The 21,689-nt window shown below is 30.3% G+C and overlaps 1 long non-coding RNA gene across 1 annotated transcript; it reads right to left on the bottom strand.

Annotated features, from left to right (window-relative positions):
- Positions 1 to 15,285: 15,285 nt before the first annotated feature.
- On the bottom strand, positions 15,286 to 17,383 carry LOC124886428. The gene is made up of 3 exons (XR_007043592.1): positions 17,306 to 17,383; positions 15,645 to 15,795; positions 15,286 to 15,544 (listed from the first exon to the last, which is right to left on the bottom strand). It is a non-coding gene; the product is annotated as an uncharacterized LOC124886428 (long non-coding RNA).
- Between the last annotated feature and the right edge of the window lie 4,306 nt (positions 17,384 to 21,689).

Raw genomic sequence — 21,689 nt, 5'->3', positions numbered from 1 at the left:
CCACGCCAGTGCATCCACCAACTTTTACTAGGCAGCCAGGAGACAGAGATGATTCTGCGAGGATTTATATGGTTCCAGTTGCGAAAGGATAAGATTTCTAAATATAATAACGTTACTCATTTTCTCCATTACTATTTTAATGTTCCTGATGAAATTACCGTTTCATCTTATGTTGTAGGTTTAAGCTGGATGCTGGAGTTGGAAAAATGGTGCGAATATGCATTAGTCGGCACTTCAACGGCTACTGGATAAGCTGGCAAAAGGTTCCAGAACTTGACAGGGATAGAAAGTTTGAAGAATTTAAGGTAAGGATTTAACTTATCGCCTACTTATTAACAATTTGTTAGAACACAAGGTTGAATATTATATTTTGGTTGTAGAAATTTTACTGGTGGGATGCTGCAAATAAATTTCTTATAAAGAGGAACTTTTTCCAAAGATGTAGAGGCAGATTTAAAGATCTATTGGATTATGCTCAAAAGAATCGGTAAAACCTAAGTGGATTCCTGAACCCTTATGGCTACTGTATCAGCGCCACTGGAATAAACCAGAATACCAATTGCTGATGGAAAAAGGAAAGAGAGACCGGGAATCATCCAAGGGTGGCTCCCTACATACTGTGGGTGCTAGAAGTACTCTTGCAGCGAAAGAAAAATTGGTATGTAACTTTTGCAGTTTTAATTCTTTGTTTCTATTTAAATTTTTTTATTATTTGAACATTGAAAAATTTTCCATATTCTGGAAAAAGAAATAGGTAGGGAACTACCAACTGATGAGGTTTTCGAGGTGACTCATCTGAGAAAGAAATTGAACCCGAATGATGAAGATGTCTGGGTTGAACCTCGTGCAAAAGTTGTCCACGTAAGAAATAAATTTTGAATATATGAATCTTTTTCTCAAATTTGATATTATTCAACTTTAACAACTTAAGTATTTTTTGACTGTTAGTATTAAATTTACCTTGGATATATATAGGACGAATTTAGGCATCTTCTTGGTGAGTATCATAGTAGTCTACCTCCTGAAAGTTAGGATGACCCAATACCCCAGCATGTACGAAATGAGTTATGGACAAAAGCTTCGGGTCCTGCAAATAGAGGTCATTTCTATGGATGCCACACTGAATATTTTGGCAATAATATTAGGAGTTCATCCGGCCCTGCATACTCTAGCTCTTTGGTTGATCCAGAAACCATTGAAAGACTACAAAATACGGTTTCTCAACTCACCGAAGATCTTGCTGAACAGAGACAGAGGTATGTTGAATTGAGTGCGAGGCAGAAAAAAATGGAGGAGGCAACGACATCACAAATCAAGATCCTGCAGCAGCAGTTCAGTTCTTTCATTTAGACTGGGGGGGGGGGGGGGGGGTTATTCCTCCGTGTCCTGGTGATGTAGTTCGGGCTGCAAAAGGTCTAGGCACCCTGGATGATTTCAGCACGGATGATGATATGGAAGACGAGGACGAATATAATGATGATGACTGTTAGTTTTGTGATTTTTGCATGTCTTGTACTTTAAATTTAGATATTTTTTTGTTTAAACTATCGTTGTAGTATTTTCGTACTCACTTTTGTTGGATATTTTGTATATGTTGTACACTTTTAAAATTTTTTATTTTTTTTGTTGTTGTATTTTCATTTTGGTTACTAGTGCTCTATATATTTGTTGTGGTTGCATGCAGTATTTGTGTTTTCAATTTTTTTTTAAAATTTGCAAGTAGTCGGTTTTTTTTATATATTTTTATTTTTTTTTTTCAAAAAACCGACCACATGTGATCGGTTTTTCTAATTTTTTTTTTTTGTAAAAAACCGACCATATGTGGTCGGTTTTGTCTATATATTTTTTGCAAAAAATATATAGACAAAAATATATAAAAAGTACTTTTTCTATATTTAAAAATGAAAGTGGTCGGTTTTTTATAAAATTAATTTTATTAATTTAACTAAATTGTGGTCGGTTTTTATTAAATTAATAAAATTAATTTTATAAAAAATCGACCACTTGAAACTGACCACGGATAAAATTAATTTTTCCCTAAAATTAATTTTTTCATTTAAATAAAATAATAATAAATTTTAAAAATGAATATATATATTTAAAAAAAAAAACTGACCACTCGTGGTCGATTTTTAAAAAGCTACCACTACTTTTTCGATCAAAAATTTTGGTCGAATTTGTGGTCGAAAAATGAAAAAAATCGACCACAAGTGGTAGGTTTTCCTCTTTTTTTTAGTAGTGAATCAGATCGAATTCATGCGCTCCACTTTGTGAGAATATACTGGGTATGTTGTTGTTGATCGGATTCATGTTGAGGCGATCAACTACAGAAATCCTTCATGTAAGGAAATTGGCAGGGACGGACCTACATTCATTTTTGGGGTGCTCCAGCACCCATTAAACTCAACGCGGAATAAGTAAAATTACATAAAAAAAATATATATGAAAATAGGTATATAATATATAAAAGCACCCACTGAAACAAAAAATTTGTTGAATGCATTGACATTTAGGTTGAGCTTAAGGTTTTCCACTAGAAGGGATCCCCTGGGTTCGAACCTCATTGAGGTGAATTTTATTTTTTTTTAATTTTTAAGCACCACTATCCTTAAATTCTGGAACCGCCACTAAAAGTTGGTGGAGCTGTACAGTGAGAGGAAGAGGAACTTAAACACGGATCATTAACCTAAAAAATGCATACGACAAGTTCTAAGGGAGGTTCTGTGGAGATACTTGAATGCTAAAGATAATACTCGTGGAGTACAATATTGAATTAAGGACATGTATGATGAAGTCAAGATCATGATATGATAAGGACGAAGGAGGTGATTCTTAATTTTCAGCAATGGAAAGGCATAATGGTGTATGTTATTTCGAATATATATATTTAAGTATTTAACCCTTTATTCCTTCTTTATACGTACTAATAATCAAGGAAATAATGTTACATAAAGTGGAAATAACATTTTCATTATTTGGGAGTGTATGCAGGCTATTTCTGTTTTGTTTTTTTTGTAAAAAAAATATATATCTAAAATTCTCGAAATTTGACATGAATTATTAATTGCATACAAATTAATATTTTGCCTTGCTTTTTTTGCCGTTCTGCCGTAGAGACAGAAAACAAGTTGGTCCATTTATATAATTATATTTCATGTTGTATATTTATGTGGTGAGGAAATGTTTGTTTGTTGTGTTGGAAATATCCAAGTTTTGTATTCTTGGCTGCTTTAATTTAACGAAAATTGAGTCGTAACTCTTGGTTGCAGCTTGTGGGACTATCATGGAAAAGGATTTGTCATATAAATTTATTGGACCATTTACTCAGTGGTAATGGCATATTTTGAACAAGTTTTGGGAGATCAAAAGTGTATAGTTTATTAAATTGAGATTTTGTCAATTTTTTAAAAGAAAATAATTGTTTCGAGATATATAATGTCAGAAGAAGAAAAAAGTAGTTTTTCTTGAAAAACATTCTTTTTTTTTTTGAAATTTTAAGAAAATATAGTTAGAAACACTTTGAATAACCCTGGATCAAACACTAATTGCTTTTCAAAAATATTGTAAAATTTTTATTAGTGAATACAAACTACTACTCGTCAAAAATACTTTAATTTTAAGAAAATATATTTATCAAAATAAGCTAATTTTAAAAGTTTGGTCAAACAATTTTATTAAGCCTTAGAAGATTTTAATTATAACTTAAACTACAAAAATATGAGAGTATCCCTAGCACTGTGCAACCTGGAGTAATAAAAAGTTGTAGATTAAACTCCGTTCTTCATTTCATTTATGGCAAAAATTTGATCAGGCACAAAGTGAGCCGATAAAATTCAAAATTTAAGTCTAATGAATTATTCCTTCAAATTATTTTAGCATCAAACTAATTACACTAATAAAATTATAAAATATAATCTACCATTTATTAAAAGTTCTTTAAAAAAAAAAAAACTAAAATAGAAGATAATATCGTCTTAGGTTGCATTTGTTTTTTTTAAGATTCAAACGTCTGAATCTGAATGCACGTCTGAATGATTAAGATATTGTCTCTAGATCTAAAATGAATGATTAATACTGTTTGTTTTTCAACATCTGAATGTGCAAAAAAAATTATTTGTATATATAATAAAATAAAAAAAATACAATTTAAATAAAAAACTAATTATATATCAGAAAAGTATGTAATTTAATACAACAAAATTATGTTATTTGACTGAAAAAAATATTTATGTTTGTTAGTGATACTGGAGATGGTTTATAATGGTGATTGCGATGGTAATGATTGATGTTAGTGATTAGTAATATTAGTGATGATAGTTGTAATGGTTGGTATTATAGTGATGTTATGATGGTGGCGGTTGATAGTGGTGGTGGTGGTGGTTGTTATGTGATGATGCTTGATGTTATTAGTTGGAGGTGTTGATTGTAAGGGCTGAAAAATGAATGCATAATGGTTGACGATGTGTTGGTGCTAGTTGGAGATGTTGTTAGTTGTGATGGTGGAGATGATTGTTAGTAGAGATAAATTATAGCAATAATAGTGATTGAAGTGATGATATAGGTGGCGTTACTAATAAATATGCGTGTTGGTATCTCATAAATATCCACAATTACTAAATTATGAATTCACCATTGTTCAACAATCTCGAGTAGAGCATGACAGTAAAAGTGAAAGTAAATAATTTACTCCCTCCATCTCAAATTACTCATTTCAAATTGAGATGACACATTGATTAAAAAAAATAATTAATAACATTTCTAGTTTATCATAGTATTTCTATTAAATGATGTTTATATTTAATTTGGAAAAAAAATAATTAATGCAAATGATAAAACATGAAAAAAAAATTATCTCTTCTTGATTAATAAAAAAAAATAAATAAAATGAGAAATTAAATTAAAAGATTTGAGAGGATGGGAGGAGTTTACTATTCCTACTTAACTAATTACTTTGTAATAAAAAATTAAAATAAAATAATCAGGTACATTGCCACGCGCAAAAAATAAAAAATACTCGTATGAAGATTGATGAGGTGGAATTTGTCTTTTTCGATGTGCAAATTCGGGTTGTTGTGGCCCACTTTCATTTACGTACACGTTTTTTATTTAGTCCATTTACTTTAGATGGCCCCACACGAAAAGCGGTAAGTATAGCCCACCCTTCGTTTCGAAATAAGTGAATTGTCGAGGTATTTATTAGTGTTTTAAAATAAGTGAATCATTAAATTTTTTTTCAAATTTATCCTTATAATTTGACAATCAATTAACTTTTAAAAAGGTATTACAAGGTTAACTTTTTTTTTTGAGTGTAAAAATGAAAAGTTGTGTTAAATTTATGCCTTTAATGTTTTGTTCTTAATTTGTGTGTCAAAATCCAACAATTCATTTATTATGAAATGGAGGGAGTATATTGTTATTGAAACGTGTGCCTCTTGATCACTTGGATGTGTCAACGAATCTTCTTGTGAGTTGAACTTACCAAAAGTAGTTCAAGTATTTTCAGGTGAAATATGGAGATGATTAATCTTTACTCAACTCACTTTAATGTCAATGGAAGACCTTGTAGAAAGAAAGAGTGGAAGACCTTCAAGTAGAAAAGGAGATAGAAAAGGTAGTAATTACTTTGGAGGTCATCAGTTGATAATTACAAAAGTTTACTAATTTGATTTTGACTAATAGTGACTTTTGTACATCAACAAAAGTTTGGTGGGAATTAATAAGGTCTTTTATCCTTAATTAGTGATCTCGAATTTGATTCTTATGTGACGCGAATTTTAAGTAGTTAAGGTCCCAAATGAAAAAAGGACTTTCATACATTTAACTAAAAAATTGATATTATTTTAAAATTTCTTTTATATTGTTCATAGTTTCTCCTTTATGTCCATTTTATTTGTCGTTGTTAACATGCTTATTAAAAAAATAATTAAGTAAAAAATAATTTGACTAAATTATTTTTATTTATTATTTACTCTCAATTTACTACTAATTTGGTTTTCATCATACTAATCTCTCTCCACGTTTAATGAGTAAGGATAAAGGTGACATAATAATAATTATATTTTGATTTTCAAAATGATGACAATAAGTAGAGTGGACAGAAGAGAATCACGAGTGACTCAAAGGTAAATTTAGAAAAACATTTGTTTAGACCATCAAAATTTTGAAGCTTTAAAAATTTTAACAGTAAATTTTATGATTTTAATTTTAATTGATAATGAAGATTGTGAAATACATTTTAAAATTATTCAAAAAAAAAAAAATACTATCTAATTTTTACTAGAAATATTTTAAAAGTTTGAATTAAACAATTCAAACTTCATATTAATAATAAAACTTTAACAACAACATCCAAGTTAATGTATTGAAAATAAATGGCCAACATCTTATTAATTAGAATAAATTCTTACTTTTATTAATAATCATATTAATACGTGAAGCTAAATGTTATGTGTTTTTTAAAAATACTGAGTCGAAAGCAACTAAAATGTAAGAATAAAAAAGACCATTCTAAAGTATTACAACATTATTTTATATGTTTGTGTATGTGTATGTGTATATAGTTAAGACCTCTTATTAAAGTGTGGTTTTAAACCACTAATTTTATTGAGACACTATGAAAGAAAATATGCATTCAGTGCTACAAGAAGAATCTTAGTACGTCATTATTTTTCTTTCGGTACAAGATAATTTTGGGGCTTGCTTGACTTATCTTAATTCGTAAAAAAAAGTGACAAAATTTTCCATGTCAGTAAACATAAATTACTAAGCTTGCAAGCAAAATCAAGAAAGATTACTCTGTCTGAAACAATATAAATTTTAAACTCAGAATTAGCAATTAGTTTAATACTTAGGTTTATATTAATCTGACTAAGCACATGGACAACAAAGAAAAACAATTGGGATAAATATTTTATCTTGAACCCATTTTATATTTAACTATTCAAATTTGTTGCTAAGTTCTAACGTTTGCTTAAGTTGAAAAGTCTGATCCTTATAATCTCTTTCTTTTTCTTTGATTAATTAACCAAAACATTTGTTGGAGTTAGCACACGTTGAATAAACACAAAGAAAAAAAGCTTTTTTTTATTATTATTTCTTTATAATCTCCCTCATATTCATTTTTACTTATTGTGTTTTATTTTTTCACAATCTTAATAATAAATTAATCAATAATGATTTGATTAAGTTATTTTTTATTTATTCTTTAACGTAAATATTATACTTTCTTTTTCAACATGCTAGCATCTCTCATATTTATTGAGTAAATGTAAAGAAGAACTGATAATTAATTAATTTTTAAGATAATAACAAATAAATAATATTAACTAGCACGATAATTAAAATGGACTACTTTTATGCAGTAGCTGTGCCACTTGATATTCAATCAAGGCACCCAACAATCCACGTAAAATATTGCTTTTTCCAGACATTAGTATCTCTTTCTTAATCAAAAGAATCGATATCCTCTATGTGCAGTACTCATTAAAGTGGGATTCAAATATTTAATTACCCAATTAGGTTTTGGAGCATAAATTGCTCAATGTATTTAATTAAGAAACTAATAATCAAATTATAATCTCAATTTGGAAGGCAAGATATATTCAGGTCAGCATCTAGCTAAAACCAAATTAAAAGATATGATATAACGCATGAAGTTGTCTCTCTGTCAAATAAAGTCCTTGATTTTGAATCTTGCATATGAAAAGATCTTTGGGTTAGAAAGCGGTTTTCTGTTCCCTCCAATGGACCTTATGATAATCTAAATTAGTTGGACTTCAATTCAAATATCAAACACCAAAACGGAAAGAAAAGAGAAAACGAAAACAAATCAACGTCTAGCTCTATCTATATACAAGGGCGGACCTGTGACCTTTTTTTGGGTGCTCCGATACCCATTAAATTCGATATAGATTATGTATAATTATATAAAGAATGTATAAAAATTGATATAAGGCTTGGAAAAACACCCAGTAAACTAAGAAGATAGTTGAATACTTTAATTTCCAAGCATAACCTTAAACCTTCGGGCATCAATATACACGATTGACTCTCCCGAACGTTCACGACTCCTAAATCCTAGGTTCTCTGCTATCTATATAGGGGCATATATATGATGATGGATATACGTACTAACGTTAATTCTTGCTTTGGTTTAGTTTTCTTGCTCTAGTTTTAGCTTGCTATGCCATACGTATCCAAAAAAGGATTAAGTTGATGAAAATTTACTTCTAAAACTGACAATATTTTTATTTTACTATATGATATTGAAAACATACCAGTCTAACTTATTCAGATTTGCATCAAGTAGGGGGCCTATTTTAAGTAGAAAATGCTTCATAACTGACACTTCTTCCTCCTTTGAGCTCAATCATAAAACTCTAATTGAAAATCAAAAAACCGCGTTCATCCCATCACCTTTCTTCGTCCATCTTTTTTAAAGATCTTATTTATCAACAATGGATTAAGATGTGGTTACAGTGAGAGGCAAAGCCAGGATTTCAACTAAAGGGGTTCAATATTCAAAAAAAACCTAGTTGAAGGGGGTTCAACACCTACTATAAATACATAAAAATAATTTTAACCATGTATAAATGGCGTATTTTTCTGTCGAAGGTATTTTGATTCTATGAATTTCACGTTGTACCAATTTTATTTTCCAATCGAAGCACTAGGATGAAAGTGTTTTTTTTTTTTTTGCTAAGAGACTTGTTTGTGGTGGTACAAGTACTGCTTTCTATTTAACAACCCCGCACCCCCACCCCCCAAAAAATAATAATAAATAAAAAGAACAAAAAACAAATATTTTTCGAAACGTTCTTCTTTATCTCAAGTACGTACATTAATTCTTTCATAATCAATTCAGTACGATGAACCAAGGGAGACATTAGTACGTTTTGCTTTTATAATATGTATATTCATTTATTTTGTGTGTATCTGTGTCTTCAATCTTGTAATTATATTCATGTGCAGAAGTTTTCAGTTCTCCATTTTGCACTTTATATTTACAAGTCTTATTTTTTTGTCACTACCGATGCATATTATTAGGAAGCTTTTGATCAAATTTTCCATAAATTCATCTTCTTCTTTCTTATTTCTTTTTTCGTTTTGCTACCTAGATATAAACAATTTAGAACAAAGATGAGATAAACGACAAAGCATAAACTTTTGAAAGTGCATTAGATATAAATGATAGTAAGATTCTGTGATAATTCATTGCTAATCAATCGTTAAATAGAATTAAATGTGATGATATTTTTTCTATTTAACGAGTGAAATTGTCCATCACTATATATTTTTTTTTTGTATAATGTATGTTCATCATTTGTTTTTTGTCTTAATGTACAAAACTTCTAGCTCTTAATTCGTTTTTTATCATTTGCTCACATGCAATTTATAATTGTCGTTATCAATGTGTACTTATAGGAGCTATTGGTTCATCAATATTTTACGTTGGTATAATCAGTTTAGGAATAATTATGAGATAAATGACAAGCGTACATTGTGTTTAGGATCGATGAATAAGAAGATACGTAATGTTTAGACAATAATATTGTAACAGAATAGAAGCATCTATAATAAACATTCAAATAAAAGATTCAAAAAGCATATACTACAAATAGGGCAACTGGACATTATGTTACTTATCGAAATAGATTGGTATAGTCGAGGAGGAGCCCACAAAATGATTACTTGATTCGAATATTATGATTATCAAAAATTTAAAAATTAAAAATCATTTTAATTGCTTAGTAAAAATTTTACGCCATGCACACTGATGTAAACAAATACATCGCATTTTTATAGACACGTATAAAACTATTGTTTAACCAACTTATTTACTTCACATTAATGTAAGTAAAAGCAATATGTCATTGTTTAGTTAGCATGATTTGAAAGCTTCCACTTCTTATGTGAATACTAGATGCGGAAGGCCGGGTAAGTATGGGCCCAATGATATTGCAGGGGAGACGTTGCATATTAAAACTATTAATATGCAGGTTTCGTACATTAAACTGTGATTGTTGCATTAAAACGTAAAAACAAACTATTAGCATTAAAGTGTGATTATTATATAAAACCACAAAAGTTTTGTTTATGCAGCCTGAGTTTGTGATGCTAGTATAACCAAGCAAAATTCGTTTGTACATGCCATATCATGTGATGAAGCTGGTAGAGGCCACCAAAATGTAGTTATAGTCAGCTGTGACAGAAAGTTCAGAGAATGGGCAAGTTGCAGTTAAGAGTAGGAAGATGACTGCAGTTACTTGAATGTATTGAGCATACATATAGATAATGTAATAAAAATAGAGGAGAAATGTTGTATTTACCTATTGAGATTGAGATGCTGCGAATGTTGGACACAAAATATCAATTTTCTGCAACTATACATATTTTTAAAAAAATTCACTTGGGTAGAATAGTTAGCTGTTGAACTTATGTGAATACAATTCACAAGCCCAGCAGAATTACAGATACATATAATTAAGTGATCTAACAGTAACCCCATAATGGATAACCATATTTCAGGTTAAGAATCTCAAGATATCGAAAGGGTTGAATTGAAACTTTTGCACAATAATCCCAGTATGAATCAAACCCCACAGTAGTCAGTATTTCATATTCATTCAAGAATTTTCATGCACCAAGTGACACCTTTATCAAACTAAAAGGGTTTGATGAAAAGGGGTTATATAACTATAGCAAACAAACCTTAAAGAAAGTTGATAACTAAGGAATATGTTATAAATATGTTTCAAGAAAAGATTGAAGCAATGATAGTTGCGCGTAGAAGTTGATAAATAGCTCGTGAATTTAATAAAGATGTGAAAACTAATTCCGAGATAGTCATGTGTTCTTTCAATGAAAATATTCAACAATGAAAAGGCTGAGATTCTAAAAACGTCAGTATTAAGACTTGTTATAATTAAGCGTATTTATAAATTCATAAGCTCAGGAATTTAGATATATGGAACAAGGTATGCATAATTAAGTCACATAATAGCTAGTCCACAGTAGCAAATTTAATTTTGAAAGTATCGGTACCTTCATTTTTTTCATTGGGTGGGTGGGTCAATTTTCTGCCTCTTACCTGTCTCCTCGGGAGAAAGTGGGATTTCAGTGTAGGAGGTGATAGCCAGCATACCAGTTTTTTGATCAGGAAATCTGAATAATGACTTTTGTAGTTGGAGCTTAAATAATTTATGAGCGAGCAACTGATTTATTCGGGCAATACACAACGGTTGTTGCTAAGTAGAAAAGAAAAAAGATATCACGGTAAATCAAAATTTGTCTGATGTAGGGGTATTATTTGCTGAGAGAACCAAAATTTAAGAAAATAAGTTTTTTTTGTTGTTAATTGTATGTATATGTGTACCTGGACAACAACCTGCTCATATATTTGTTCGGCGGTTAAGGACAACATTCTTTCAGCCAGTGTTTCTGAGATCATTACCGTAATTGTATCGCTAGCATCCATGACGTTAACCTTGAAGTGGCACCTGTGATTAACATAGACGCGTAAATGAAGTGAACCAATCCAAAAATATTCAGTAGTAGTTCCCCAGATTTTTTTTTTTTTTGATAAAACAGAGAATAAAATATTTAGGAGTCAGATAAACTTAAACATAACAAAGGTCACATCAAATTCAGTTCATGGTTGCCGGAGCCTCTTAGCTGATAATGCCTTTCTTGCTCTCCAGGATATCTTTGTTGTCCATATATTATGAGCTTATGACATGGAACATTTTACCATGCAAATAAGGGGCTTATTTCCCTGTCAATATACGGCAGTCATTAGTCATCCATCTTTTGTTGGACTCATTTTTCTTCCCTCCTAGTTTGAAGATTTTTTTTATGAGCTATCCTCTATTTTCATTCTCTTCATTTTTTTTTCAAATTTCTACTTGAATGAGAGACACATGAGTTGAGTTAAAATAAATAGATGAAATTTGATTAATAAATATTTTATATATTTACTTTCAAATTTTTTAGTAGTTCCACATCCGCTTGCTAGAATTCCAATTTCTCCAAGGCTTGTACAGCCGAGGACGCACGTAGGTGTATTTGTCTTCATCCCCGATGAGCATGAGTTGGTTAGGATGTTGTATTTGTGACAAATGTATCCATTAGCTCTTCATGTATCTAGTAAAGATACATTTTTTCCTTTGTAGTGATATATAGTTATCTGTCGGTATAGGAATTTATGTAAGTGTGTTAAGTTAATGTGTATGTTTATGTTATATTTTTTTGCTGGTCCAACTATGTTAGCATGAAGATAGGGAGTGCACTGTATGTACAAACCTTATATTATATTGTAGGTGAGATATTAGCTGCTATCTGTTCACAACTACTAATTAGTGTAGATATATATTGTTATAATTTACAGTATATAGTGAAATGTGATGATGTATCTGCAAACACATCCAAGTAGGATTTAGAAAAAGTATTAGACTTTCATGCAGACAGAGATGTCTTTCTAGGTGTGATACCAGTGAACATCATTCAAACTTAATAGAATATTATAAAAGAAGGAAAAATATCACACAAAAAGTGTCCATAACCACAACTTCTTATGTTACTAAAAGAGGCAGTAAGGGTTGCCTTACTGAATCCTCTTATTCATTTGATAGTCCATCTCATTCGAGACTAAAAAGTTAAACGTTTTAAGTGAGATTAAGATTTACAAAATTCTGTAAGTCGGAAACTAATTAATTAACAAAAATACCACCAGAAAAAAGTTCTCACAACCACGAATTCTTCTATTACCAAAATAGAGGCATTGAAAGTTGGCTTTGTAAATTCCTCTATTCATTCTTTAGCTGTTTTTTTTATAAACGCGATGTGTAGACCATCTTTTGTGCACCTCAATTAAATTCAAGGGAAACTTTCCACCTCCCCACCAATATTAGATATTAGGTAAATCCCTCAAACATAGTGTTCTCTAATATGATGTCAAGTTTATCAATGTAAGAGTCAAAAACTGAAAGGGATTTTAAGGCAACGGTAAAGTTATCTTTGCGATAGATTGTCTTTTATAAAATTGTTGGCCATTTTTTAAGGTGTAGAGTTTGTTCTTCCAATTTCATTAAGCGAGAAAAAGGCAGGCTGAGATAGAAAACTGAGGCAACTAATTGCTGTCAACCAAAATATGAAATACAAGAAGAAAACAAATATTCAGCAGAAACTACCAGATAAACAAAAGCCAAGGAAGGTGTTAAGAATGAGACATTGGCAATGGTCTGAAAGATTACTAACTCATAAAAATTGCAGTGTTATCTTTTTCTCTAGTACGACTTTAGAGTTTCATAAACTTCATGTCTAAAATACCATAACTGTGAAGACATGTATTGCTTATACTAATCTTGTACAATTTCTAGATTAGGTTAGGCCGTATTGTTTTTCATCTGTTTCGTCGCTATTCTTATTTCGTTTAACTTAGTTTCTCTTTTAATTTCTTTATCCCTTTGATTATCTCTTTTCCTCTATTTGATCACCATGTTTTTCCTCTATTAGTATTATTAATGGAAACTCTAAGAAATCTGGACAAACCTGCAGATCCTAATCGGTTAACTATAGTATGAGATACATATATATGGGAAGCAGCAGCTTAGCGACGGACAAAAAGATTCACTGGTTTTCAAGCATTTCTCTCTTCTAGAACTACTGTGTAGATGTAGAATCATCTTTGCTCCACGGTCTATTGAAGTCTAATTCATTTATTTCTAGTTTGCCCCATGGAATTCAGTAGAAGTGCTTATAACTTCATCTGGTTCTTGTATAAGGTTTTTTGACGGGCCAGATATGATCTATAAATTTAGAGGTATTTTCTCTCTGATATACTCTTTTGGAAAGTTCAAACAGCATCCATGTGTTCTCTAAAAACATGTTCTATTTTATGGTTGCGAGATAAAGAGGTTGTGTTTGGAAACTATTCTACTGTCACTGTTTCAGAACATAATCACGTCTTTTGCGGAATTATAGAATGTACATAAATCTTACCTCTATCTCGTTGAGATAAAGAGGTCATTTCGAAAAGGTGCTAAGCTGCCCTTCTTTGAGATCAGCAAAAAGAAAATTCAGAAATCCCAAAAACAGGACAACATGAACATTTTTTCAAGTTTTACCATAGATGGCAGGAAAAAAAATGTGCGTAATAGAGTATGGATATGATATCTCGTAGTTGTAGTAGTTACCTGAGAACTAATTGTTGTTCTAGCTTACAGCTGAAGCAACGAACCATTTTTTTGGTTTTTGGGCGCACAAAATGACTGCAATTTAAGCATGCAAGAAGATAAAATGATTGAGGATGATCAGGGAGTGATAATATGGTTTCACGGGAAACTTTGTACCTGCAGTGTTAATGTAAAAAAATGTTAGAAACTTGTTTGACCTCATGAGTTGTACTTTGTGATACGGGTTTACTTGGGTAAGAAAATAATTACTACATGTATACGTTACGGAATAAACTAACTGTAGATAACAGCTCTGGAATGGTGGATATAGCTAGCACTTTATCTTCGATTGGAGCAAGATTTAGCGAGGATGATGATAATGATGAGCTTCTTAAAGTGTAAGATAACAACATTCGCTCGTTGTGCTTCACCCTGGAAAAGTTAGTTGAAACAGTAAAAATATGTTTTTGCATAGTCGTATGAAGAGGAAGCATGTTAGTTTATACCAGTTTGTCAGTGTAGTAGCCTACACATACTGAAGATTTGTTAAGATTGTCGACTCATATCTTGTTGCTAGTCTTAGAGCTGTGTATGTGAAAGACAGGAAACTTTTTTAATTCAATATAGAGGAGGAAAAAGTAAAAAAGAAGAGTTGCAGAAGATGGGCTAACGAATATACCACCACGAAATTCAGTAACACCTATAAGTCTGGCAAGAATAACAGGGTACTCATGCAGATGGTGCAGTAATGCAGCTCCTTCGTTGTTGTCTAGATCACCCCATATAGTAAATAGCAAAGGTTTCTTGCTGGTCGAAATAGTAGATGCAAAAACTATTACAGTCCAATCATGTTTTAACAAGGAAATAGAATGCTTGGTGAAGTTGTTGTTGGTACGTGAGTAACTCACCTCTGGTCTACGACGATCGCTTCCCGAAAGTGCTTGGTTTGGTCGGTTGTGTATTGGATGGCGCTACAATTAACTACTACTGTCAAAAAGTCTGGAGTAATTAATATTAACATGTTAACAGTTAATTTGATTAGTAGGCACTAGTTAGTTGATGGAAAAAGAGGTTAGAACATAAGATGGATGTTTAACAAATTTGACACCTGAACGTTGTTGTTCAATAGCTGAGAAAGAAAGTGTATCCAATTTTGCTGGAGCAGGAAGGGGTGCCTCCGATACATTGTTATTGGTAGCTGCTTCGATGATTGCGTATCTGTCAGCTACCTATTTGTACATACCGGCTCGTATTGAGTAACCCCGGGGCTCTATAACTTTCGCACACGTCACCAAATATGTCTCAAAAAGGTCAAACAAATTCTTATACTTCGGAATGTCATCATCGTTGAGTATTATAGAAACCTGTTGTTCCTGTAGTCAAGTAAAAGGGAACAAATTTTACATGTGCGAGAGCAATTTATGTAGCAAGTTCTTAGAATTTCAAAGTAGAAGTCGAGAGGCAAGTTTATACTTTCATTCTGCACAAGTATTGTTTAGAAATGCACGGATGAGTCACTGCTTTTGTGAGGTCGGAACTTGTCTACTACCTGTACTGTACACGTCCAGTCTGTAGTTTCTGTTGTGATTGCGTCCATGGGGAGTCTTTGATCCACTATATTGGTCTGTGTTTCATTATTGCAAGGGAGGTGTACATGAAACGTAGACATATGAGATAGTAAATTAATAGACAAACCTATAATAAAACATTTGCACGCAAAAATAAGCTGTACAGTTTGCTGATAACAGTGTTGTATGAATTGCAAAGTATATATGTAAGGTGGAGAACCTTTCTCTAAGTGTCAAAAGGTGAGCTTTATCACATAAAGAAGCGCAAGAAATTGAAAGCGGAACAATGAAAAACAAAACTAAAGTGAAGACCCAAATATTACCAAGCAACTTAGAAGCTACAACAATTTAATTATAAAAAAGTGGACGACAAATCTCAACAACTACACAAAAGAGCATTGCTAAAATCGATAATTTGGCAACTAAATGCTTCAGCTTGTTTCTATTGTGTCTCACGGACACCTAACACTTGTGTGATACATAACTTTTGAAGGTGGCTACATGATTATTTTGTAAATTCTCATAGTGTACAATATCTATATATTTTTGTACTTAACACTGAAGCAGAAGGTGCGAACATTGAAAAATGTATAACATTAAGGAAGTAGACCAGAGAACCAACCAATAAATCGCCTATAGCAAATAATGGCAAAAACCAAAAGTCAAATTTTGCCTACTCAAATCTGTAAAGGAAGTGAGTTAACAGTAGATATCAATTTATTTCGATATTAACAATCACTAACAGGAAAGAACAAGCTATGCACTTTCACATTTTAATCAAAATCTTCACAAAACAACCGATCAGACATGGATAAAATTGGAATATAATCTAATTCTCTCTGTCCATAGCTTGTTGTCATGGCAAGACCTCTTTGCATTTGCATGTGACATCTGAGGATTAATGAAAACCTATGTTGCTCGGACTTTACAAAAATGTCATGGGGCTATGTCGAATTCGACAAAAATAGTGCATTTTATAGGATCCCGACACAGATGCTACGACATTTTTAGAGAAATCCCAGCAACTCATACAATAACATACTCTCTTTAAAAAAGGGAAGCGAAATTGTCTTAGCTTTGCAAGGTCAACTTTATAACTGTTATCTATAAAATAAAAACAACTAACATCTGAAATTAAATACTTTTGATACACATAAATAATCTCACAGCCAACTAAGGTAGTATCTTGTTCTATGAGCAGTGATAAATTCAAAGGGAAGGTCAGAGCAAGCTACAGTTAAGTGCGTTCATGCAATTTGGCGAAATTATAAATCATGAATTTTTTAGGGTAACAATAGATCAACAACAACTATCTTTTATTTAAACGGGTAATATTTTATTTGCAACAATCCCATTTTCGCACAAACAAGATGACTTTTTTTTCTTTTCTCTCAAAAATTGTCACATAATCCATCTAGACTCTTCTATGTTACACATATACATAGCAAAAAGTATGAAAGTAGAAATAGCAAAAGGGTAATTTGATTGAGAACCAAAGACTTCTCCCAGCAAAGAAAACGTCTTCTGAAATTTGAAGAATAAAAATCAACAACAAAAAAAACTTACACTATTTAAATTGAAGATCTGAGAACAAGAAGAAGATTATCAGAGGAGAAGAAGAGGATTGTGAGAATGAATTTTGCCAAAGCTTCCATGAAAATGAACAATCTCAGAGGACAGTTATCGTATTTGTCATCCTGAAAATACACGTGTAGCAAAAACAATTACACCTGTTCACCACTTCTATGCTGGGACCCACACGGCAAAAAAAAATTAACTATAGCTTTTGACTGATCCAAGTAATAAATACAGTAGGGCTATTTTTTTTTACCAAAATTGCAAAAACACAATCACATAAAATAGACTTATCGAATTTCTTTTAAATATCAATATTAGCAATTGACAGAAGTGTTCTTAACTATGGAAGAATGACAAGAAGCACACATGTTGACCAACAGTTGTGTGCTTCTTCACTCTTCTACATAGTAGTAATTCTACATAGTAATACTCCCTCCATTTCGAAATAAGTGAATTGTTGGGGTATTTATTGGTGTTTCAAAATAAGTGAATCATTGAATTTTTTTTCAAATTTACCCTTATGATTTGACAACCAATTAACTTTTGAAAAGGTATTACAAGATTAACTTTTTTTTTTTGGGTAAAAATGAAAAATTGTGTTAAATTTATGTCTTTAATATTTTTTCTTTAATCTGTGCATCAAAATCCAACAATTCAGAAACGGAGGGAGTAATAACTAATAATAAATCTTATGATAAGACTATACATTGGATTTAACTTTTTAAGCTGATCAACATAGTCCACTAACTAACTAAAAAGGGCACACAACAATTACCTTTTTATTCCCAAAGCATGTGATAAGTATATATTTTTAGTTATCTTAAAAGAAAAAAGGATGTTACTTTTTATAATTAGAAATACTTTAATTTAATTTCTTTTACTTTTCTTAAAATTATTCTATCATATAAATATCTAAAAATTATTTTAAAGCACAAATTTTAAAAATCTTTATTTCTTTTTAAAATTTTGTATTTAGTTAATAACGCAACATCAATTGAGATGAATAGAGTATATACTCTATCTGTTTTATTTTATTTGATCATTATATAAAATATAGATGTTTTCATTTTTCTTGTTCATTTTATCAAATTAAAAGATTTTTAATACTATCTTAGATATTAAATAACTATGTATATAAAGTAGTAACAATCAAGTTTAGAGTTCGAAAATATCATTAGTAAAATTAATTTGATAAAATTATTATTAATAAATTTTTTTTTTTTTTTTCACAGAATCTATCATGTTAACATGCTGTCAAATAATACGAAAAAATTCGTCATCCTGATCCTCCTCCTCAACCCCTCTCCATTCCTCTTGTAAATGGAAAAAGATTTAACAATTTGATGGCGTAGTATATTTGCATAATAAATTAAATTGTCAGATAGAAATAAGGACTTATAATTTACTCCCTCCGTTTAAAAACGAATGATTCACTTTTCTTTTTAGTTCATATAAAAAAGAATGATTTTTTTATAATATTTTAATTTTAACTTTTCACGTGGCATGTTTATGATCACAAGATTAAAGAATATTTTAGTATATTTGACACAATTTTAATTTAAGGTCATAAAATTCAAAAATCTTTTCTATTTTCTTAAACTTTATATCAAGTCAAAATACATTATTATTTTTTAAACTGAGGAGGAAGTACTTTCTTTGTTTCATTTTTTAGTATTACATATAATAATATATATATATATATATTCCTTCGCTTTTTGGGGGGATGTTCCTAATAAATAAAGCAGAAAATATAGTAGTGGATCAATTGAAAATAAAAATCACGTTATTTCTACGCCAGGCGTACCAACAAAACGTGTCAGAACTGTATTTTATTTTCTTATTATTATATTATAACCAAAAAAAATCTTGAAGCACTCCAATTGATAAAATTATCGTTACTCCTTGAAGTAATATGATTAGGAATCACGGATTTTAAATCTTAAAAATAGCTTCTTGAAATTATGCATAGTAAATTTTTATGATAAAATTTTTTTTCAGATATTTATATAATAAAAATTTAATGCATCAATCTTTTTTTTTTTTATATTATAATAGAAAAAGATATTCAAAACTTTTTGGAAATAGGAACAAAACATTGGGGACCCAACCCCTTGTCATGATGCCAACGCATTCTAATCTTTTTCAATTTAATTATTTATTGATTAATCTTTTCTCCAAATATAAAGATAATGATTATAATTAAAAAATGGAATAAAGGTAAGACGTCATACTAATTGAATATATGTTTAAGTAAAGTTTAAATAAAGGTAACGAGTTTTTGGCAACGCAGCCGACGATTAATTGATTTCTGATCGGTGGCTCTTTCTCGAAGATGGAAAAAACCTTTCCCCAAATTATTCACGGCAAATTTAAGTAGTACTGTCATGGTCCAATGATATTTGCCACTGACTTTGCTTATATTAAGAACAATAAACCATAAATAACAAGAGTAACATAAGTAGAAAAGATTTAAATTATTCATTAATATTTTAAATTAAATAAGTATACATTAGTATAGTAGGCAAATATTATTGGACAGAGAAAGTATTAGTTAATAGCTACAAATTAAAGCCACTCGAATTAAACTCTCCAAAGAATCGTGTACATATATCATCAACGGTTTTAATCGAGAGTAAATTAAAATGCATCTTAGAATAAAGAGTAAAGTATTTCGGATTGAAGCATCCCATTAAGCGTAAAGAAGCATTGAAAATCTCAAAAAAAATTTCTCCAAAGTCATTTCATTTTTTGCCCCTCACCACAAAATAGTGGGTTCACTTCAGATTCTTCAAAATAATTAACTTACGCCTCCCTCCTTCATTGATCTGGGAAAAAAAGGAATTGTCTATCAATTGAAAAGCTAGACATTAAGTCAATGATTTGGTGAGGATAACATCCTTGTATAAATATATTTTCCTTAACCGTAACATAGAATATACATGAAAAAAAAATTATGATTTTTTTTTGATCATTTATAAATAAGTGAAGGATTAAATATTTAAAATATATTAATTTTTAAATTTTATATCTAAACTATTTAAATAGATTTGCCCTCTTTTTCCTTTATTTTATATTAAAAAGTTATAAGAAATAAACTTTTTGACTTTTAAAATACAATAAAACTAAATGAAATATTTTCTACACTCATCATAAAAAAAACTTAAAATATTTTAAATATAGAATTTTAAAGTAGAGTACCATTCAAACGAAAAAATATTTATACATGTATTTCACTCCGCATATTTTGTGTCACCCAACTCTCTTTTATTTACATGATGAAATATATGACTTTATGGCAAAAATTATAACAATTGAATCGATTGAAACTTATTTCTTTTTGCTTCTAAAGTAGCATATTTAAGTATTAAATTACAAAAAATAACAACACTTTTATCAAATTACATTTTGTAACATATGTATTTGTATTTTTGTAGCAATAGTTTGCAAAAATACAAAATACATATCGATCATAAAGGGCAGTAAAAATCATATGTATTTGTATTTTATAACAACAGTTTGCAAAAATACAAAATACAACTTGCTATATTATGTAATTATGAAACTGTTGCTATGAAACTCTTAATTAATGGGATAAATATGTTATTTCTGAATTTTGCTCTATTATTAATCCGTAATATTTATTTGGGACTAATATATTTTAAATTTAATATAAATCGAATTTCATACGGATTTAAATTTAACAAAATTTCGTTGTCCACAAAGTGCCCCCTACTTCAAAACTTATCAAGATATTTAATCTTTCGAAAACTAGAATTGAAGTATCCATTTTTGCAACGATATTTGCGTAACAAGGAAAAGCCACGGGGCATTTGTTTGACTTCCTAAAAATGAAAATAAAGTTGTAACTTATGTTACACTTATAGGCAAAATATACCCACTTTAATTCATGCAAAAAGATAGCACATAATTCTCATTGAATAATTTACGTGCAACTATTATTAGAGAATTAAACCTCTTTTTTGTTAACACATATTTCAAAACTCAACAATGAAAATTATATCCACTGGTTGCTTTGTCCAATAGTTATGATGATACTCCATTTTGATTGGAGAAAAGGAAAATGACATTTTTTTCATCCTAAACTATAGTCGAAAAATCGAATTCACACCTAAACTATATAAGTGACCTATTACACACCTTAACTATAAAAAGGTGATACTTTTTACACCCTGTCAGAAATTACACCACTTGCATATGGTGTGGTGTTTTACACGCGCTGCCACATCAACACCACGTCAGCATAATCCGAAAAAATAAGGAAAAGGAATCGTTTCCACCCCAAACTATAGTCGAAAAGTCGAATCCACACCTAAACTATATAAGTGACATGTTACACACCTTAACTATAAAA

This window comes from Capsicum annuum, chromosome 1 (genome assembly GCF_002878395.1).
Source record: "Capsicum annuum cultivar UCD-10X-F1 chromosome 1, UCD10Xv1.1, whole genome shotgun sequence".
Classification (NCBI taxonomy): Eukaryota; Viridiplantae; Streptophyta; class Magnoliopsida; order Solanales; family Solanaceae; genus Capsicum; species Capsicum annuum.
Note: the sequence above shows the minus strand (reverse complement) of the source record. Positions and strands in the feature narration are given on the sequence as shown.